The sequence below is a fragment of the Drosophila erecta genome, unplaced genomic scaffold, assembly GCF_003286155.1.
Source record: "Drosophila erecta strain 14021-0224.00,06,07 unplaced genomic scaffold, DereRS2 tig00000000-arrow-pilon, whole genome shotgun sequence".
Classification (NCBI taxonomy): Eukaryota; Metazoa; Arthropoda; class Insecta; order Diptera; family Drosophilidae; genus Drosophila; species Drosophila erecta.
Genome location: NW_020825194.1, coordinates 17,526,430 through 17,547,455, shown reverse-complemented (window position 1 = coordinate 17,547,455; position 21,026 = coordinate 17,526,430).

Genomic DNA, 21,026 nt, shown 5'->3' with positions numbered 1-21,026 from the left:
CATTTTTTCCCCAGTTTCTACCGATATTGCAGAAAATGTTGAAATTTCTCGTTTGCACTTCCACTAGCTGAGTAACGGGTATCTGATAGTCGGGGAGCACGACTTAGCATTTTATATTGTTTTATCTTTCTTCTGAGGACTTCTTTTGGTCAATATTTGAATTATTTGTTGGCGCCTCGATCAGACAGGAAGTGAGTCTAATAAAATCATTTGTGTGGCTTGATGTGTAGCTAGACTTAGGTGTTTGATGGAATAGATTGACTTGTAGAATAAGATAGGGTTCAAACGTGAGGGTATTGGAAATTATCCCAGGAACTATTCACCCTGCTTCGCTCTGAGATATAGTTGTGGTCATAAAGAGATACTATTTTATTACCTTCACAAGCACTGATGGAATGTCGTGTGGTATACATTTTTAAATAGATGGAATACCCGTCTCTCTATTGCTTTTCCTTCGGTCATTATTCATATCTACACCCCAGCATCGCACTCATAAATAAGTATAAGCCGGGAAAATGCATCCCATTGGCACCGGCTACTACTACAACTTGTTTACAATATCCAATTACCCCCAGAAAGGCCCCCCGAAGTGACAACCAAACAAAGCAAACAAACACGAATCGATCCGCGGAGATCCCAAGGAGAGATCCCAAGGAGATTCCAGCCAGAGCCTCGCATGCAAGGAGTAGATGTCAACAAGTCGCCTGACTGGCAGCTCAAGAAGTAATTGTCGGGGGGAGTGGGGAAACCGACTTCACCTGACTGCCTTCTATAAATTATGGAGAGCAAGTCCCGAGCCCCAAAGAGCCCCATCGCGTGTGTCTTCCGAAGATCACAGACTCCCTCGACTGCAGAGTCCAGCCATCTCACTTATCTGATCATTGAGTGACTGCTTCCAAGTACGCTGAGCTCTCTGTTATCGACTCGGAACCATCTGGGCATCAATAATGTCTTTGTTTAGGACAGCGAGCCTCGTGACAGGTCCACAGGTAACCTGTGCTCGTACCGCCCCCTTGCCACGTCCACGTCCACATCCACGTCCACGTCCCCGGATCTGAACTGCATCTGCGATATTCCGACTTGGCTGGGGAATAAAAATTCAGTGTTGACATTGCGCCATAAAAATAGGAACAATAAGACAGACTCGAGTTCGGTGCGGTTTCCAGGAATTCTAAGGTCTGTGTAGCAACTGCGGCATAGCTAGCCACTGGGCCTCTTCCTACACTGGGAAAATGAATTTCAAACTAAGAAAATTATACTGCACAGTTGGACAGGTGAGCCAAAGGGGGAGGAAGAGCCCTCGTTCGTCTGTCGTTGATAAATGTGAATGTTGACATGTTTGTTTACAGAAACTAATTTCTGGCTCCGTCTGCGGAACTCTCTCCACCGGCAGTATTACCTAGATGTATCTGTATCTAATAATCGGTTGCTCTTCGCCCTCGGAATATGCCTGTCTCTTTCGACATGTAAATTGCTGGGGCTGTCAAGTTTTTCCTTGCTTATTTTCCATTTTCCAGCATTCGCGTGTCGTCCTCCGGTTGAAGCTATTTTTTTGCACCCTACATGTTGTTGGGGGACTCTGCGTACTCTGGTTTATTAATTCGGGGATTTGGGGAATTAGCTTGGAGAGCTTGCTGGCAGTTCTGTTTTGTTATTTGTTTGCATTCGAAATGGACATAAAATAAATTTTGCTTCATAAATATGCATAAATTTATGTATCCGAAATAAATATATTTGTCCAAAAATGAAGCCCCGTCTCCAGGGGATCAAATGAAGCGCATAAACAAAATTAATTGGACCAGGGACTTCGGCCAAAAAAGAAATTGGGCTGAAAACCAATGAAACAGATTCTGGTCAAATTAATGCAATCAAATGTGAAATTGTATTAGGCCTGAAAGTGACCCACAACCAGTTGGCAGTCTTATGAGATTAACTATCTTTCTTTGACTGTTTTAGGTGGCTAACAACAAATTGGCAATTGGCAATTGGCAAACTCAGTAAATTAATTGAATGCCCTGTTCATTCAATCATCCCACTGAACTGGGCCACTTAAATGAGAAATTAGAGCACGATTACAAACAACTTTTGCCACAGCCAAAATTAAATATGCATACAATTATTATGCTGTAAAATATTTATTGGTGCACCTATCGGTTAGGAAAGGATACTTCATAATTGTTGAACTACCAAATTGAAAAATTAAATTCAATGGGGCTTAATTAGATTTGGGGGTCCTGGCTTTGGTTTCCTGATTGCTTAATTCAATCGAAATTGCGGATTGTGGTCCACTCGCAAACTGTGTGTGTGTGTGAAATGCAATATCTTTCCAATTTCCGCCACCAACAGACCACAAATGACACAATTACTGCAGCAACTTGTCAAACCATATGGGGCACATATCAAATCAAATGGCAACTCATAGCTGAATAATTGCCACGAGAGCTCCACTCCGCCAGTTGCGCCTAATTTAGCAAGTGCAATGGCTGAGAGTCGGAAAACGCCACAAGTGCCGCATAAATGTCTTGTCAAATGATGCGACTTTTTCAAGGAGCAGCCAAGGGCCCAACAGCAAATTGCATTATTAGCTGCAGCCGTAAAATGCCCGGGCCAGGCACCCAAGCCATCACCATCATCATCATCATAGTCATCATGGCCATATTCTGAGGATGACTTGAAGACGCGCGGCGGAACCCCTGGATCCTCAGCCCCATCCTCCTCATCGGGGCCCATTCAGTTTGATGTCTGCCTTTTAACGGGAATGTCATGCAAAATACTTGCAGATACTTTGAATATTCTTTCCGTGCTTCACCCGCCGCACTCCTCGATTCTGCCGACGCTTTGACAATTTGCCTCCATTGAGGCCAACAATGGATGCAATTGGGTAGTGGAGCGAGTGAGTACTAGGGTACTAGCTCCAGCTGCATCCACCAAAACACGTTCCCACTGAGGAGCAGCGGGGCATTGTCAAATCATAATTGGTTTGCTCTGATCATGATGGGTGACATCGCGATGGGCAGCGATGGGATGGAACTCCTGGAATTGCAAAGCAAAGCGTTGAAATTACCATTAAAAGTGATCACAAATTAATTCTTCTTGTATAGAAATCATTAGTCAGTCATAAAATGGATATCCAATTTGATGAGAAACCAGATATTGAACCAGAAACGAAGACCAGCTGCTGAAATTTTGCAAAATCATCTCAAACTCCCCCAGAACTCATTCATCAATCAGGCTCAATCCAAAATTGCACGTGCTGGAACGCACCAATGGGAAACTGAACAGTTTGGTCTCGAATCTGAATGTAAGCCACCGATAAGCGATGTGTACATCCCGTTGTGCCCCTGTGGACTGCGCCCAGAGAAACTGTTCCCTGCTGACCATCAAGTGCATCCTGCAACATCTCAATTTCAATGCAAGACGCAGCGGGGCAGTGGCAGGGAAACGGGAAACTGAGGAAGGTGCTCGGTGCTCGATGCTCGATGTTCGGAGCTCCCTTTGCCCAAAAACCCGCCCAGAGCTAATGACAGGTTATCCACAAGAGATGCAAAAAAGAAACTGGGAAGCCACTGGGCAGGCAGGGAAGCTGTTCCAGAGGCCAGAGCTGATCGGCAGCTCCTGGCTACCTGCTAACAGCAATTTTCGGCCATTCGGAGGGGTCCTGCCCCTGTTGCCAATAAGTGTCTAATGTCTAAATTTCTGTGTAGCCCCGAACTCAATGGGACCTTTTACTGGAAATTCTCCCCTTGACGGCGAGACTTCTTGAGTTGCTGTTTCGATTTTCCTTGTGTTTTTTTTTTGCCATTGCATAACCCATAATTACCCAGGGACTGGAAGTCGGATAGAGTGAGTGATGTGATCCGACGCCTTTTGTTTTTCGTTCCCAACTTTTGCCTGGTTTGGCTGGTTCTGGGCGCTGGGCTGGCTGCTTGTCTTGTTTTTCGGGTTTAACAACTAAATTTGAAAATTTGACACAAACAATGTCCGCCGCAGTCGGGACTCTTGACAGCATCTGAGGATGAGTATGAGGATGAGGATCGAGACTCTGCCTCCGGGGAGCCCGATGATTCCGCAGTCGGAGCAGGTCTGGGCATATTTAATTAATTTATTTCCATCCGAGAGTCTGGCTGGCGTCGTGCCTGCTTTGAAGTGTTTCGAAATTAATTCGGATCGTCAGATCGCCGAGGATGAGGATGAGGATGAGCATGAGTATGAGTCTGAGGTCCAAAGATGAGGATGCCCTAACCGCAGGGGTGCTAAGCACTCCACTCCAATTTCTGACTCTGGACAAAGGCTTCCTGCGAGGCGCGTGATTTCTCGGCTCTACTACGCATCTGATCCCTATATATATATTTTTTCGATTGAATTTCTCGTGATTAGCACACGAATAAGAGTTGGGTTTTTGGTGGGGGCGTGTCCAGTGTTTCTGCTGCCTTGCAGCGGGTTTCATGATCACACGAGTATGCATCCGATTGCCTGATATTTATTTGGGTTTGGAGCAGCAGCATAAGTCAGGGTTTATTGGTGTTATTTGGTGGGGCACAGACTGGCAGGATTCAAGAAGCATTTTCTGTATTTCAGCCAATTTAAATCCAATTTGTTACAAATGTTAAACGCTCAACAACTTAATTGGGTCTACTTTAAATGGGTTTCCAACACGCTGGCTTTCCCTAAAGTGCAACTCGGTTTTTAAGATATGGCTGTTAGACATTTTTATCCTTTGAGATTCCCAGAAGTGACACTTTCATTCCCTGCGACACAGCACACACCTCCCAAAATTAATCCCTGTCATCTAGAATCCCCAAACTAATGCACCAAACGCCCTAAAATGATCCCCCTTTGGGTGAATAAGCCCCCATTGCCAGCTTGCACATCTGCTACAGATTATATAATTATACAATTATATTTACATTAAAAATCTGTTGCTTTCAGTAATTTGTTACACAAATCGAGAGAAAACACACAACATCCAGAGCTCATTGAGTTCCGAAGAAGTAAACACATGTTTCTGGGGAATCCACCCCAGCAGAGGAACTTGCGGTCCACGAAATGGACTGTAAAACAATTCTTATTTTGTATTTTCCGAAATTCGTTCTGTTTTTTGTTATTTAACTTTCGAGCGCGTTGACAAAGAATTCTGGACAAACAAACAGGAAACAACGCAGAGGAGCACCTCGATCGCCCCGGGGCGACATTTGTTATGTCAATTCCCCGTGACAGCCATCAATCCAGTATCCAGTGTGCAATGCTCGACGGCTGTCAGCGCTTTTCCTCTCGGGGGACCTCCCTGAAAAGATCCCACCTTGTCTGAGGGAACCGTTGAAGACCTTGTCTTAAGTGCTTCTCCCTGGCTGCGCTGAAAATCGATTTCTGCGGTTGCGAAAATGCATTAGTTCCGTGCGGCATGCCTAATTGCGTCCCTTCAACGCGGGTCTGACTGTACTTTTATCTCCGGCAAACTACTCAATCATCCTTCAAACCGTAGCCAGTGCATATTTCTGCCAAAAATTGCCACAGGTAACTGTGGCCACAGTGGCCGACTACCTGCAGCACTCACTAGTCAATTGGGAACTGCGAAAATTGTACGGAATCGCTTGGGTTTTTCGGCCCATTGTTGCGGTTTTCCCAATGCGGATATAAAATAATATTTTTCTTATTTAATTTTTAACAACTCGGAGTTTTCATTTGCTTTGGTCGATTCTGCTCCAGCCTTAACTGCTCATCAGACCAACTGTTATCCTTGGCCCTCCACGTTTTTTGGGATCCTTGCAACACATGTTGTCCTTTTAATTTTTGTTTTGTTTTCCCCTTTGCTGATGACAATTTCTGTTCTAGTTTTCATGTCCCTGTCGTTCAGATTGTTATCTTAATGACTATATACCTTTTTGGACGGGAGACCCACCGAATGTTTAGTGAAAAATATTTCATTTCGTATTTTATTTCAACAACTGTTCTGCTCTCGAATCCTTTTGTTTGGCACACATTTTCCACTTGGCCAGGGATCTTGAAAAGGAAAATGTTCAAGTGCTTCAGCGTTTCTAGGGGTTTTCTTTTGCGCAGTGTGGGTTTTCCGGATTGATTTATCAATAGGCTTAATGCAATAATTTGTTTCTAATACGTGGTTTTTAACAGAAGGCAGGTAGTCAAAGTCTGGGATTTTTCGAGTGGTTCTGGCGACCAGATGGAAGAGATCAACTCCGATGGTCTCTCCATGGCTTAATTCTGCATGGATTAACTTTGAGCAGAAATATTTCTGGTTAGATTCTTACATTCCGGTGACCTGTCTGACTTTTCATGGCGCCTTCTATCCTGGTGGCAGCAATTAAACCCATCTCCGAGACACGTTTATTGCGCACCATTGTTTGACTCTGGGGGCCACACACATGGAGCAACCCATTCAAGGTGTCCACGAGTGGCGTCATCCATTGACGCACACGTACGGATTGAGGAAACCCAAGTTCAGCCCCAAATGGGGAGACGCTCCCTTCAAAAGTTGCGAAGGGGGGAAGCGTTCAAATCCCAAGCTGCAGTTCCCTTCAAGTACTCATTCCCTATCACTCACAGTCCCTCTCACTCATTCATTCATTGCTTTACATTTAGGTTTTATGCAGGGTATTTCGAAATAGGGGTATACTGTATACAGCCATTAAAGGTTTATTGGTATTAAAATTATTTCAAATTTTACTTCCACCAGCGCGATTTTATAAATCATTGCATGCATTACTATATGATTACTATATTCAAGCATCTTAAAATGAGGAATAAAATACATTTAAATTTGAATATAAATAAATTTCTTGGTAAAGCTGATGAACAAGGGGTATCTGGTAGCCAAAATCCCCAACCATTTCTTTCTCACTTGTTGTTACTGTTTTCATTTCGCTTTCAAAATGCGCCTCCCTATTCCCCCCGGGGCGGCAAAAACTCGACGCACTTTTCCAGTGCGTTTTGACAAACGACTGACATTCATCAGTGTCAGGCGAGTCCCAAACCCCCCTCCGCCACCCGAGTCCCTGAAAGACCGTACCCCCAAATCCCCTCATCCACCACCGCATTGCGGAGCCCCAACAAATCAAAGGCGCATTCCAGCCGCACTCCTCTCGTTTTTGTGCGAGTGTCTGTCAGAGCATCTGGAGCGCATTAATCGACACATTTTGTATGAGTTGATCAGGCGGCACACAAGGGCAGGGGGTGGCGGGGGGTTTGGGGTTTGGGGCTCGGGGAGGCACTAAAAAAACCAACGCACATCCTGTACAAACGCTTTGAAGCCGCCCCCCAAAAAACAGAAAAAAGGGAACCGAAACAAAAAATTATAAAACACTGCCGCATGAGCCGCACAAGCAACTTTTATTATAAACAAACGGGGGCAGCACCTACCGCCCCCCCGCTCTTAGGAGACACTCCGCCACCCCGCTCCCCCGCCCGCACCCCTCGCAAACGCGACTTGGAGCGGCAGTAAATTTTTGCATGACAAATTGCCGATAAGATCAGCGGCAAGCAGCCAGCGACAACGGCATCACTTCCACTAGCATCCAAAAAAAGGGCAAGAAAAACTTTACATTGTTTCGGTAATTCTCATATACCCTTTCCAAGGACAATTAGGACTCAAATAATTTGCAATTATACTTAGGCGTAGCGCCTTATATTTTGGGATCCCTTACAAAGGATTCCGTCATAGCTTATCAATGTATAATAATAAATATTATCTATCTTAGCCCCATTTTTCCGATAAACGGTCCCAGCTTTCGTGAGTTATGATCGTTTTGTTTTAATTTATGCTGCACTTGCAGTATTTGCGAAAGCCTTTGTTTTTATCACTTTGGTCCTTTGTTAACCAATTTTTAAAATCTGGCTGGTCTCCATGGTAAATCAGAAGACATGCCTTACAGTCTTCAATAGAACTAGTTGGGCATTATAGGGCTACAAGAAAATATGTTTCCTAAACAAATATTAAAAGCGGCAATAACTATGTGTTCCAACAGTAAGTTAAACATTCTTCAGGCAATTTTTACTACTTGGTGCAAGTAACACATACACTAAATACATACATACATATGTACATACATAGATGCATACATACATACATACATACATGCATACATACATACATACATACATGCATACATACATATATACATACATACATACATACATGCACACATACATACATACATACATACATACATACATACATACATACATACATACATACATACATACATACATACATACATACATACATACATACATACATACATACATACATACATACATACATACATACATACATACATACATACATACATACATACATACATACATACATACATACATACATACATACATACATACATACATACATACATACAAGCATACATACATACCTACATACACCGGTACATACACCGATACATACACTACACTCACTGCTCGACCGCTAAGAGAGATTACTTGAACTACTTTGCGACTCAAAATTGAAGACATGCCTTACAGTCCTCACTAGAACTAGTTGGGAATTATAGGGCTACAAGACAATATTTTTCCTAAGCAAATATTGGAAGCGGCAATAACTACGTGTTCCGACAGTAAGTTAAACAGCCTTCAGGCTTTAATTAAGACAATTTTTACTACTTTGTGCAAGTAACACATACACTACACTACACTATACACATACATACATACATACATACATACATACATACATGCATACATACATACATACATACATACATACATACATACATACAACAATTTAATAAAATGAATTAAAAGAAGGTGCAAATTATATCGAAAAGCAATAGTTAGAAAACTAGCTTAGTTGGGGAACATGGAAATATTTTATATTTAACATTTATTATTTCAAGTCGACTCGAAGGTCATATAAATATACGACCCCATTACAATTGTAATGTCCTCCCCGTGGTGTTCCCTGGGCACCAAAAAATACATATATTACAGATAATTAATAATACAAATATTTTTATGTAAACGGTAGCTAATTCGAGCGGCGATTTTAACTAAAGAATATTAAAACAACTTCTTAAAAAAAAATTAAAATCGGGAAGAGAGCAATTACTGCCGCCACCAAACAAGTGGCTGCATAGTGCAAAACCAATGTATGGCCGTTACGCATCTTATTATTCTAGTGTCTTCGGTATTACCCTTTGCTTTAAAGGGTAGCGCCAAATTAAAAGGCCGGAAAACTTTGAGCGGTGTGACGAGTGATGAGTGCAATGTTCTTCTTTGGCCATCCATCTATCTCTTTTAGCTCGCTGTGTCTTTCTCTTTCTGCGAGGGCTTTGTCGTGACGTCGTGTGCTGTGTGGGGGCTTTTGATGCGGAGTTTCTGCTGCGTGGTGCGGTGCGGCGCGGTTGTTGTTGCACAACGCAAACAATTTGGCTGCAGCTCGTTGAAGCACAGTGGTTGTGAGGTTAGTGCAATTGTGAGGTTACTAAATTATGGAGATCCATCATAAGATTTCGCTTTCCTGCCTTCCATGGTGACACCTCAAGTAGGAGGTAATAATTCCCACTATAAATATGTTTCCCTTGACGATGTTGCCTGCGTTGTGATAGCGTTTCTGCGAAAAGTTTGTTGCACCGTTTTTCCAGCACCCGACCCACTGTGCTGCAAGAACCGCCCATCAGAGGGGCACGTAACCGTTTTCGCCCCGGGCTGGCGTTGCAAAAGAAGGGAGCTCGCCTCCGAAGACAAGACTCAAACTGAACTCAAGCCAAGCGAGTCGCGATTCGCGATTCGCTATTCGCCATTCGCAATTCCTTTTAACGATCGCTCATTTAACGCGTTTTGCTGTGCATCGTGGCTTTGATGAAGACATTGAGCCCCTCTTCCCTCTTTTCTCTTTCCTCTTTTCCGCGATTCCCCCCTCCACGTATGCAGGCAAATTGAGACATTAAAAAGGCCAGTTTCGCTGGTTTCCTTGGGCTTCGTGCTGATCTTCGTGTGGCCAGGAAATTTCACGGTATCAAAAGGGGGGGAAATAATATGGGGGCAACCTGAGCGAACGGAAGAAGGAAAGCAGAAACGAAGGGAAATTTAATTAAGGGCGTTTTCATTTCATTTGTTTTCATCGATGCGAGATCCTCGCGGAGTGAATGCCACTTCCAGCTGCATCTTATCTGTGGTCAGAGGCGGTTGCATCATCCAGGGTCTTTTGGACATCCTCAACGCAGCGTAATCATCATCAGTTGGTCATCAATGCGCTATCAATGCTTACGCATACATTTAAAAAGCATATTAAGTTACGCCACCCTCTGTTACACGGGGAGAAAAGGTTGTAGATTGGTTCGGCCCAGGCCTATTGGGATCTTTTACGCTTTAATAATATTATAGTTCTACGTTGTTCCTTCTTAACTTCAGAAATGGCATTTTGTTTAGAAGAGACTTATATGAGACTAATCTCCAAAATATACAAGATATTTTCTCCCAGTGCATAAGCCGCCCGCAGATCTCGCCTGGGTCCTCCCTTTCACAGGGCTAGACATTAACAAATGATATTTGATTATGAGACAAATTGTATGAAGCGCCGACAGAGTGTGGATCTGCTCTCTATCTCTTTCCCCGCACATACAGCCATCTCTCTCGCTTATCAGTGGCCCGCCTGCTCATCCTCGCACTCCCTGCCTCCTGGGGATCATCAGACACTAGATGTTTGCTTTTAATTAGGCAGCGTGAAGTGATAGAGGGGGGTGGGAGGGGGATGGCCACGTTAACGAGAATTTATGGGAAATTATTTTTTGTTGTTAATTTTTAATATTTCCCTGATAGCAGCCAGCGCTTTTCCAACACCCCCGTCCCCGTCACCGTTCCCGGCCGCCATCCTTTGTTTGTCGAACTCCTCGTTTTGTTTGTTATCGCATTAGGAAGGCGACGGGGGCGTGATGCACTCGTATTGCTTTTCTTTGCAATTAAATCAATTAACGCCGGCCTGGGTCAAATGCTTGCAACTTGTTCTCGTTGTGGTTTCGAGTGGGTTTTGTGCAATTGAATTGATATTAATGCTGGATTAATATCGCAATAAATCACAAATTAAGTGCACTGCCCGAGCAAACAATAAAACTGCGAGCATGATGATTGGAAAGTGTATGGTTAATCCATTCGAATTCTACTTTTAAACTGGGCTTAAATTGGTGGAACGTATTGGGTTAAGTTCCTGTGAAGCGATCTTAGAAATGGCTCACCTCAAAGGTGCATTTAGCCAACCTTCGAGTGATGTACAGCCCAATCTTCTGAGCACCAAGCCCCACAACTGTGTGACTAACGCGAATTTGGCTAACCGTAGAACCAAAGACATTTGGCAGAACCTTAGGGTATCTTAGGCTGTCTGGCTGGGAACTTGACCTTGACACCTCTGGAGAGGTCGGTGGAAAGCCGAAACCAAATCGGAAACCAACTACCCAGCTGACAGCTACGCCATATGATATCACACTGTTTTAACCGTCGATAATTTGTTTATGCTCGGTCATCCCGGCATTAGATGGATTCCAGAAACCAGCATGCTGGAATCTCTCCAAGGCTGCAGTTTAGCAGCATCCCAAGGTCGTAAATGTGCAAGGGCAGTACGAATTGGCAACTAACTGGGCTCATAGAAAACGGGGACAAGCTCATACTGTGGTGGGTAGGTTCGAGGGATTTACGATCTTTGCCACGTCATAAACCATTTGGGCTCTTCTGCGACGAGGCCAAGCAGCTACAATGACAAAGACCATAAAAATCAATTACGACACGTTTGTCCCTCAACTTTGACATGACCATAGAAGCCATAGAGTTCCGTCTTCTCTGCTAGCTGCCTTTCCCTTCGACTTCGACTTCATCTTCATTTTCGTTTTCATCTCGGATGCTGACTGCGACTCTGACACTGAGGATTTTATGACAACTCATCATAGCGTGACATGCCTAGGAATACATGGCATCGGCTAGTCCATAGAGTCCGTCTATTAGTCATTAAAGCGTGCATTGTGGTCGGTGGAGGGAGGGCGGAGATCTCTTGCTTTCGGTTCTATCGGAGATCTTGGGTGATTAGATCGGATTGTGGAACCAGAGGGACAGAAATATCAAAGTCACTTTCGGCGTAGAGAGAATAACACCAGTACATAGCATTGCGCGTTCCCAGTGCATAAAGACAATTTTAAGATTACGGACTGATTGGAGTTACAGCTAAAGGTCTTATGGCATATGTATCTTATTTTTGAATGCGTATCTTGTCAGGCGATGCAATGAGGGCCAAGTTGGGGTTGGGCTCAGCGTGAGGTTCCGTTGCGTGCTGCAGATTGCCGTGTAAATTTTTCACGCTACCATTATCTGGGCATCGACAAGTTTACAGCTCAATTGGCGTTAGTCGATTCTGGGATAGTTTAGCCATGCTGGATTGAGTTACCAAACTCCGTTTGAGTTCTGGCTGCCCATGGGTCGTTTTTTCCAAATTTTTGGCCAATATCCTGGTGAGTGGGTCAGCGACACTAATTTGCAGCTAATGACGTCGGTCGACCGTCGATAATTGAGTGTGAACATTTGCCCAGGTACCCGCTCGCGGTCAAGGACATTCAAAATGTTTCCGAATTCCCGAAAATAACCCGCTGCTAGACCAGCCTCGAAAACGCTCAGAAAAGTGGTTAGGAATCATTCTCGCCCATTAATTCGTTGCGGTAACGAGGTCGAAACGGAACCGACCCACCCGCAGCTTCTTCTGCTGCACTCGGGCTCCTAATTTCATAAATCCTGCGCCATAAAGTTATATTTAAACATTTTCGAATATCAAACTAAGTCCCAGGGAATCCCCGGCCCGTTGGGAGCCAAATGTTCATGGCTAATGCCACTTCCATCGGTGCCTCGCCGGCCCCAAAGGGGTGTAATTACGAGCCATAAAAAGCGACCTGACCGAGAGTCGACTGAAGCATGCTCTGGGTATTTTGCGCCTCGACTGCGTCAAAATATTCCAAATATTCTGACACACTCATGGACAGCACGGGAGTGGGTATGCTACACTTGCCAAAAAGGTGAGCGTACCCTGGAACAGATACCAACTCAAGTGAGCCAATTCACAGGCAACCAACAGCTGGCCACGCAATCTTGAATGAATGGAAACCTTACAATTGGCTAATACAATAATATACTGCAGAGGCTCAACTCTTTTTCCAGTGCACAACTCTCTAGCTCACCTTGCAACCTCTCGTCAACGCTGTTGGTTACCTTTGACCCCCTTTCCGCGCCAGGATGCTTTAATCAAATTATGCTACTGTAGTGAACAGCGGTGGCCTTGCAAGCGGAATTTTCCGCTTTTCGCAGGCCACACATTTTTGCCAGCGCGGACATCAATTTTAATTATTTGAAGAAGGAGCAGGTTTCGCATTTCACACGGCCGAGGTTAAGGTTGTGGTTTAGGAGCTTTTCGCGGTTTTACCCGCCCGATTAACGCAGACTAACCAAAATCTGCTCAAAGAGATGCCCCAGTGGATTTCCCAGGGAAGCGAAGCGGCTTCTAAGATGCCGCCCCAAAAATAGTTTTGAGGTAACTATTGTTTGTTTGTTTCGCAGTCAAGCATAAACATTTTGTGACAAACAATCAAACAATTTGGCCTTTGATGTTGGATCGGTTCCTCTGCTGATTTCTGGCGAAAATCTCCAACCTCAGCGGAGCCTCCTGAGCCGCCTACGATGTGACTTGGTCTTATGTTTAATTGTGCCAATTGCACAATGAAGTTTTCGGCGTCTTGTGTCCCTTTGTGCACTGGCCTGTGAAAGTGTCCTTTGAGGTTTGGTTTCTCCTGTGTTTGCTCCCTACCTGTGCGCCCAGCCCTCTGGCCTCAGATGAACGCCGCCCCAGTTGAGATAGGAATAGTAGAACGATGATGACAATGTCTGAATGTCTCAATCGATGCCCTGTCGGTGGCTGCCTTTGACCCCAGAATTGAGTTGTCTGTGCGGCAGGTTAAAGGATTACCTGCTTATGTGCCGACCAGCTTCCAAGTCAGCACTTTTTCCTGCCCTCTTTGGAGCGAACCATCATTTGTCAGCGGCCCAAGCAGTCGAGCAGCCTAGTCGCCTGTCACCTCCGCTGTGGTGACACCATAATTTCTCGGCTAACTCTGAATTGCGGCCTTAATTGTTTGACTGACTTGTGGAAATGGGTAACAGAATCAATGCGAGCTGCCCGCCGATTGTTTATTGACCTTTGAGCCAGCCGACAAAGCCGATCGGCTGGGATGAAACTGCCGTTTAATGGGCTACTTTAGGGCCCACAAAGGATTACGGATGGAGCGAAAGGAGCTGGAGAAGCTGGAGGAGCTGGAGGAGCTGGAGGAGCAGGGCCATGTACAAGGCACCGATAAGGTTGCCTAATGAGAAGCGAAGGTGTAGCCACCTTTATTGTCTGTCCCGACAAAATTAAGGCGATAATCAGACTCGAGCCGAGTACAATTAGTCGACGGACTCAGGTGGCAAATCAATCGCGTATAATTCATGGATTATTTTGTCTGGCATTTAGGCGAGCAAAATGGGTGAGAGCGATTGGATGAATGGGAAATCCTGGGTGTTATCGCTGGATATTTCACAGGAATTCCACGATTACGCAGGCAGTAGAAGTCTGGATATTATTGTATGCATAATGGGGGCTGAAAGGTTTTGACCCTTATCCAAAATTTGCTTCAATGCACGAAGAAATTCTCAAGATGCATATCCAACTGTGTAACTCAGCGTAGGTTGGTCTAAATAATTTACGAGTGCGAAGTGAAAAGGCTTCGAATGAGTATGCTCATGAAAGCAATATCAATTACGGACTTCAATTCCATTTTACTTGAAGCAATTAACGCAGCCAGCAAATGCGATTCCATTTCCCCAAGAGACTTTCACTTTCATTTCCTCGCCCCCCTCGTTTTCTCAAAGGGGCAACACTTTGTGCGAGACTGTCTCAATTTGACACTTTGCAACTTTATTTCGCAGTGCCAGCCCCCCGTTTTGGCCCACCTAGCACCCCTTTTTTTTGACGGTGCACACACCATTTGCCGGTACAATGTAAAGTGCCGTTGGAAAAATGTTCGAAATTTAATTAAACTACGCTACTTGAAGAGTGTTTGCCTTGGCACTTGCAAACAGCCCGCTGCTCGCTGCCCGCTGCCCGCTCGCCCACTTTTCCGCTTTTCCAGCTGTCAGTTTTCCACACCCCTCCCCACCTCGGCAGCTGTTAAGTGAGCGTTGCCAATTTCTGCATGCGTCACTCAAAAAGCAGCAACACCAACACCAACAGCCAGCCAGCCAACAACTCAACTCAACTCAACTGAACCCAACTCTTTTTTGCCGCAGCTCGGCCAGGAACCCCCTGGATTTTTGCCTCTTTTAGCCAATTTGCCGCGCTTTTGTTGTCCAATGCGACAGAAGTGGCAATTTCTAATTAAATTATTCAGTTTTTGGCCCCGCCAGCAAAAAACCCAACTTTGATGGCGTCCAAAGGGGGCGGATACCGCTGCGGGTGGTCCGACTTCCATGGCGGCCTTCTCACTTGCATTTGAGAGACAGTCGGCAGTCCAGCTGTTTGCCAAGTTTCCTTATTTTAATTTGGCGCTCCTCAAATTTTTATGAAATGGCTTCGTGAATATTTTCCTCGATTGCCTTCTTCTCTGTGAGTTGCTGAAGTTTTCTTTGTTAAATCTTGGCATCCGTTGCTTAAATTTCTCATGGGTAATATATTTTTGAGTCTGTCAAGAAGTTTCTGAAACTCCAAATATGCTATTTTTCGTGCTACTTAAATACGAACTAAATATTAAATAGATATTGTAACTAGGCTCAAATCTCGACTTTTCAGAATAAACTCGAATTTTCTCGATGCTTAAAGAGCTCGAAGCAAACCCACCGTTTAGTCAGCTGCAAAGGAAGCCATCATTATATCCTAATTAGATTGCGATATCTAACAATTTCACCGCAATCCGTTTGCAGCAAATAAAAAGACTAAAGAAACTTTTCTTATCACATTGCCAAAAGGGGAAAAAACTGGGAAAATGCGGAAAATTACATTTGAAGGAGGGGTGGCGAGGTGGGGCTAAGGGTAGAAATGGCGAAATAAAATTGCAGACGCAGTTTGAAATTGAACAACAAAAATGCATTTAGAAAATATGAAAAGAAAGGACGGGGCAAAAAGGGAGGATTCCAAGGCAGGGAATGGCAGATAGACAGGCAAACTCTGGCTGGAAAAATGTGGGAGGAAAATCAGGAGAAGGGCGAACCCACTGCCAGTTGTCAGATGTTGGGCCCGAAAAGTGTTTTCCACTTCTGCTGGCTGTTGTCTCGCCCTGGTGCGAATATTTCCGTTTCCGCATTTGCCAAATATGTTTGCCTTGGACCCTGCCACGCCCTTGCCGCCCTTACCGCCCCCTCGCTCTGGTGAGACAACAAACACTCGCACTTTCGAACTTGCTTCTCTGGATTTGAGGCACAAACTTTTATGGCCATGCATCGCACATAAATGAAAGTTTTCCTTTTTTTGCCCGATCCCGGGTCCTTGTAAAATGTTGCCAAAGTGTCTTGCAAATGGTCATGTCGCAGTTCCCTGATGAGGGGAGGTGTTTGCCGGGCAGTTTTATGTTGGTTGCACTTCAGCCCAAGGGTCAGCGGTCAAGGGGAGTGAGTGAAATCAAAGCTTTTGTCAGGCAAAACAAGGAGACCGGGTGTGGAAATAGTCGACTGAAATGGGAATGGAGTTAACTGAGGATAATATGTGGTGGGGCAGCAAGTTTAAGTGCGGCCTAATGTGGTTGTGCATAAAATAAAATTATTCAGGCGCAAACTCCTTGTGGAACACACTTTGCTTGAAAACGCTTGCTTCCAACATCAAGGACTCTTGATTAGATTCAAGGAAGTATGAGATAATATAGTTATAGTTTAGAACGTGAAACAGGTTTTAAGTCAAGAGTATAAGTTACGTTTCTAATGAAATGATGACTTAAATTAGTTAGACGGGATTGGTTATTGACCCTCTCTTAAGTGCGAACTAATCCATCCAGTTGATTGGCAAACTTCGCATATATCTTCCCTGTCCATCGACGCCTTCTCCCTCAACTGACATCATGGCACCCGCATCGGGGTCATAATTCTTCGCATTTCCCGCTCTTTGCCCCACCGAGTGCACTTCAGTTACACGCCTGCTCCACCCTGTAAGTTCTTAACACTTCCTTTCTGGCCAGGCCAAGTCAAGGTGGAGAGGCCCCACATTGCCCACTTCCACTCCGTGTTACTCCCCCAACTTAACTGGTTTCCCCATTGAGACTTAATCGTTTAATTGCCTGGCATAATTACGAAATGCAGCTCATCATCAGATTTCAGCTTGATTTCTTTTCACTCCCTCCTTTCGCAGGCTTCTTTTCCGCTTCTCTTCCGCTCCTTTTTTTCCCCATTTCCAGCCAAGTTTCTCGGATTGCAAATTGACCCCACAACTCTCACTTAAACCCGCCCATTCGACCATCCACACCCCCGAAATAGTCATCGAGCTAAATTGTCCTGCCGCCTGTGGGCTTTCCCTTCAGAGGAAAGATAGAAAAGAAGCTGACGGAAAAGAAGCTGGAAAAGTCGGAGGTTCATAACTCACGTCGATCGGAAAAGGGGGGCAATGAGTGTCGCATGAGGGGAGCTGGAAAGCTTATCTAACTGCAACAACTATAATTCGCTTTCAATTGATTTTGTTGGCACTTTTTTCACTCTTCAGCTCAACACATTTTTCTTCATTGATTTTCCCGTTTTTCTGTTGGACATTTTCATAAATCGTTGCCATCCCCAGTGTTTTTTTTTACAGGGTGGGGCCTTGACACTTGTTACAGTGTGTCCAGCCCACACCAGATTTCCCGGCCTGGACAAATGTGCATTAACGCCTTTGACCTGCATTTGCCGGCTATCCATTTTGGGGGTGGCTTTCCCTTCGCTGGGGGGAGTGATTGAATTTTGGTTGTTTTCGCAAATATCCTTGTGCCTTGTAATGCACAGCTGACAGCTGCTTTTTCTTCATTAGCCAAGTCAACCCTCGGCCGGAAAACCGTCCTCCCCCCCATTCAAATGGAACCCCCTTTTCCTTTTCGCTGGCCAGCGTCTTTTGTTATTTCTTTCGGTGGTGATTTTGAGGCGACCTTTTAAATTAGTTTACATGGCTGCTTGTAATGGGTTTTTCCTGCGCCTGCTTCACACAGTTGGGTGGCAACTCTGTTCGATTTGCTGTAATTTCATATGTCTCAGCCACAGGCGGTCTTTTCGGGCGGGTGGATGTGGGGGCGGGGTCACTGGAACCGGGGGCAATGAACTGTAAGTAGTTTTGTGGGCAAGTGGCCAGTTGGTGTGGCATTATCTTGCGGGTAGAGGTGAACGGGGACGGCTTAGCTATTTATGCTCAATAATTTGCAGCCAACTGGTTCATAATTAGGGATCAACTTTATTATAGCTAGCTTACATATATTTATTTGGGAAACGTAGCTTATTAGTAAGTTGTGTGCTTTAATTGTAACCTTGGAACGTACAAAAACAGCTAAATTGCCCTTAAAGCTGCTAATTCAACAATGTGGAGCTGCAATCCTCGATAGATCAGGCTTTTAGCAGTTCCGAACCGCCCATAAACTGCTGCCTCTGGATTTCTTTACAGCCAAGTTCGCCATAAATAGCCACTACTTACAGGACATAAAACACACCTCTGTGTGTGCCTGACCCCGAACAATTTATGGCCGCCACGATAGCAGAGTCGCCACAAAAGGGGGTTTTGGGGCCGAGTGGCGAGTGTAATTATCAGCGGCATTAACACCTTTAATTACGGCCAACTGCAGTGTGGAATGTGGGCCAAAACCGGCAATGGCCAAGGTGGGCGTAGTTGAGAGTTGGCTAAAAATGGACCAGCTGAGTATGCAAATCACTCCCCACAGCCGAACACACCCACTCGCATTAAGGTCGCAGATCGGACAAAACAATAAGGAAGCCCATTGCCCCACATGGACATTAGAATAATGCAACAAAAGCGTATCAAGGATATGCATGCGAGTGCAGAAGGCACCGGGTTGCCAGCATGGCAAAGAAAAACCATTGGCAAATATGCTGAATACTGGACACAGTTGGAGAGATTTTTGGACCAGTTGGGAAATCCCCTCGACGCCCCACAAAAGGTGCCACAGTTGGGCGCTGATTTACGAGCCATATACATCTGCAATATATGGGGGACTAACAACTATATAGGTATGTTGCTATCTTTGTAAAATGCAGAGAAAAAATCAGAAGTAGAGAACCGATAACTCAAACATTCAGTATACAAACGGAATGCTTTTTGGAACCTATAGTTAATTGAGTTCTGAACTATGAATCACCGAAATATGTTGTTATAAGCCACATTTATGATTTTCTCGATTTGCGTTTGCAGTATAATTATTTGTTCAGTGCACCTATGCTGCGTGTGTCTTCCGCTCCTGGTGACTTTGCATATTCCACTTGGCCGGAAATTTATTAGAAGAGGTCGAAAAACTGTAAAGTCATGTGCCGAAGGACGTGCAGGACACACTTGCACACCTCCAGTCGGCAACCTGTCCCCAGCTCCACCCCTTGCTTACCCCTTGCAACCTTCCGTTTCCCGATCCCGATCCTGACCGCACCGCATATACATACATATATCTTACCGCTCTTTGTATCTTCCTGCCACTCATGCATATGCAAATTGCACTGGCTGGCCATGTGACCCAGTTTGATTGTGGGCGTACAGCCCTCCAACCCCTGCCCCTCCTCCGCCTCCGCCTACGCCTACCACCACCCCCTCGTCCTTGCCACAGCGCCACCCAGTTTTCGTGCCTCGTTTTGTTTGCGTATTTTTCCCCATTTTGTCGCTGGAGCCTGCCGCTTCCCATTGTCGATTGTTTTTGCCTGTTGATGTTTTTGCATGACAAACAAAAATTATAATTGCACTTGAAATTGGCACATTGGGGCGGGATGGGTGCGTTTGTGTTATCTCACACGGGAATTGTGCGAAATCATTCGAGAGATTATTTCAGAGTTTCATTTCCCTGCTTGCTACATGCCACAAACGGAATGTGTAGAACCTTGAACTACATAGATTGGGAAAACTCCCTGCGAAGGTCAGAAAGTTTGTGAGTGATAACGATAAGACATGAGTACTGTCTGTATTCTTTAGATATGGATACTGATAAAATCCAATCTTTTCAATGATAAATCAAAACAGGCCTTTAAACGTTTCATTGAAGTTTAGGTAATATACTTTCCAGTTTATAAAAGATATTCGAATTTTTTTAGGCCCAATGAATTTATGCAATCATTGACTGTGAGTTGTATATTCGGAGAAGCATCCTTTTGTTAAACAACTTTGTGGGAAAAATAATATTTTTCTTAGACCTAATGAAGTTGCAGCAATAAATGTCAAATGTGGAGGGCACATGAACAGCTGTAAAGTAAGCAAAATCTCAATTGAAAAGGGGAAGTGGATGGCTTGCAGGATGTCCAGCCCAATCGCAGAGAATCATTAGCAGGACCTCCCTTCAGAGGCGGGGAATCGGACTCAAACCCAATCTAAATGTATTTATGCAGATGGTTTTGAGCGTTCCGAAATATTTTTGGCTGGCTTACTTTTTCCGCACACAGATTTGAATATTCACGTGCGTGTGTGGGTGCTTTTGTGTTGGGTTTTCGGCAAACACATTTTTCTCCTCTTGCCGTTTTTGGGCCGTATCACTTTGACAAACATGCAGATTATCCCGGAATTATTAATTATTGTATCTGCAAACAAGCCTCGCCGTCAGCTGTCTTGTCGTGTGTTCATGTGCGAGGAGCTGATATACATAAAAGAGCATTTTGTTTATGAATTTTTGGCAACCTGCAAACAGGCTGGCTAATTTGAGATTTGTTATCTAAATTTTACAGGGCAACCTTGGAGAATTTTGTGAATATTGGCATTTAATAAAACAATTAAGAATTGGCATTGGATTTAATTGGACGGACTTAAAGGTACATATTTTTGAGAAATATTTAATCTTGTTCTAAACATTTCCACT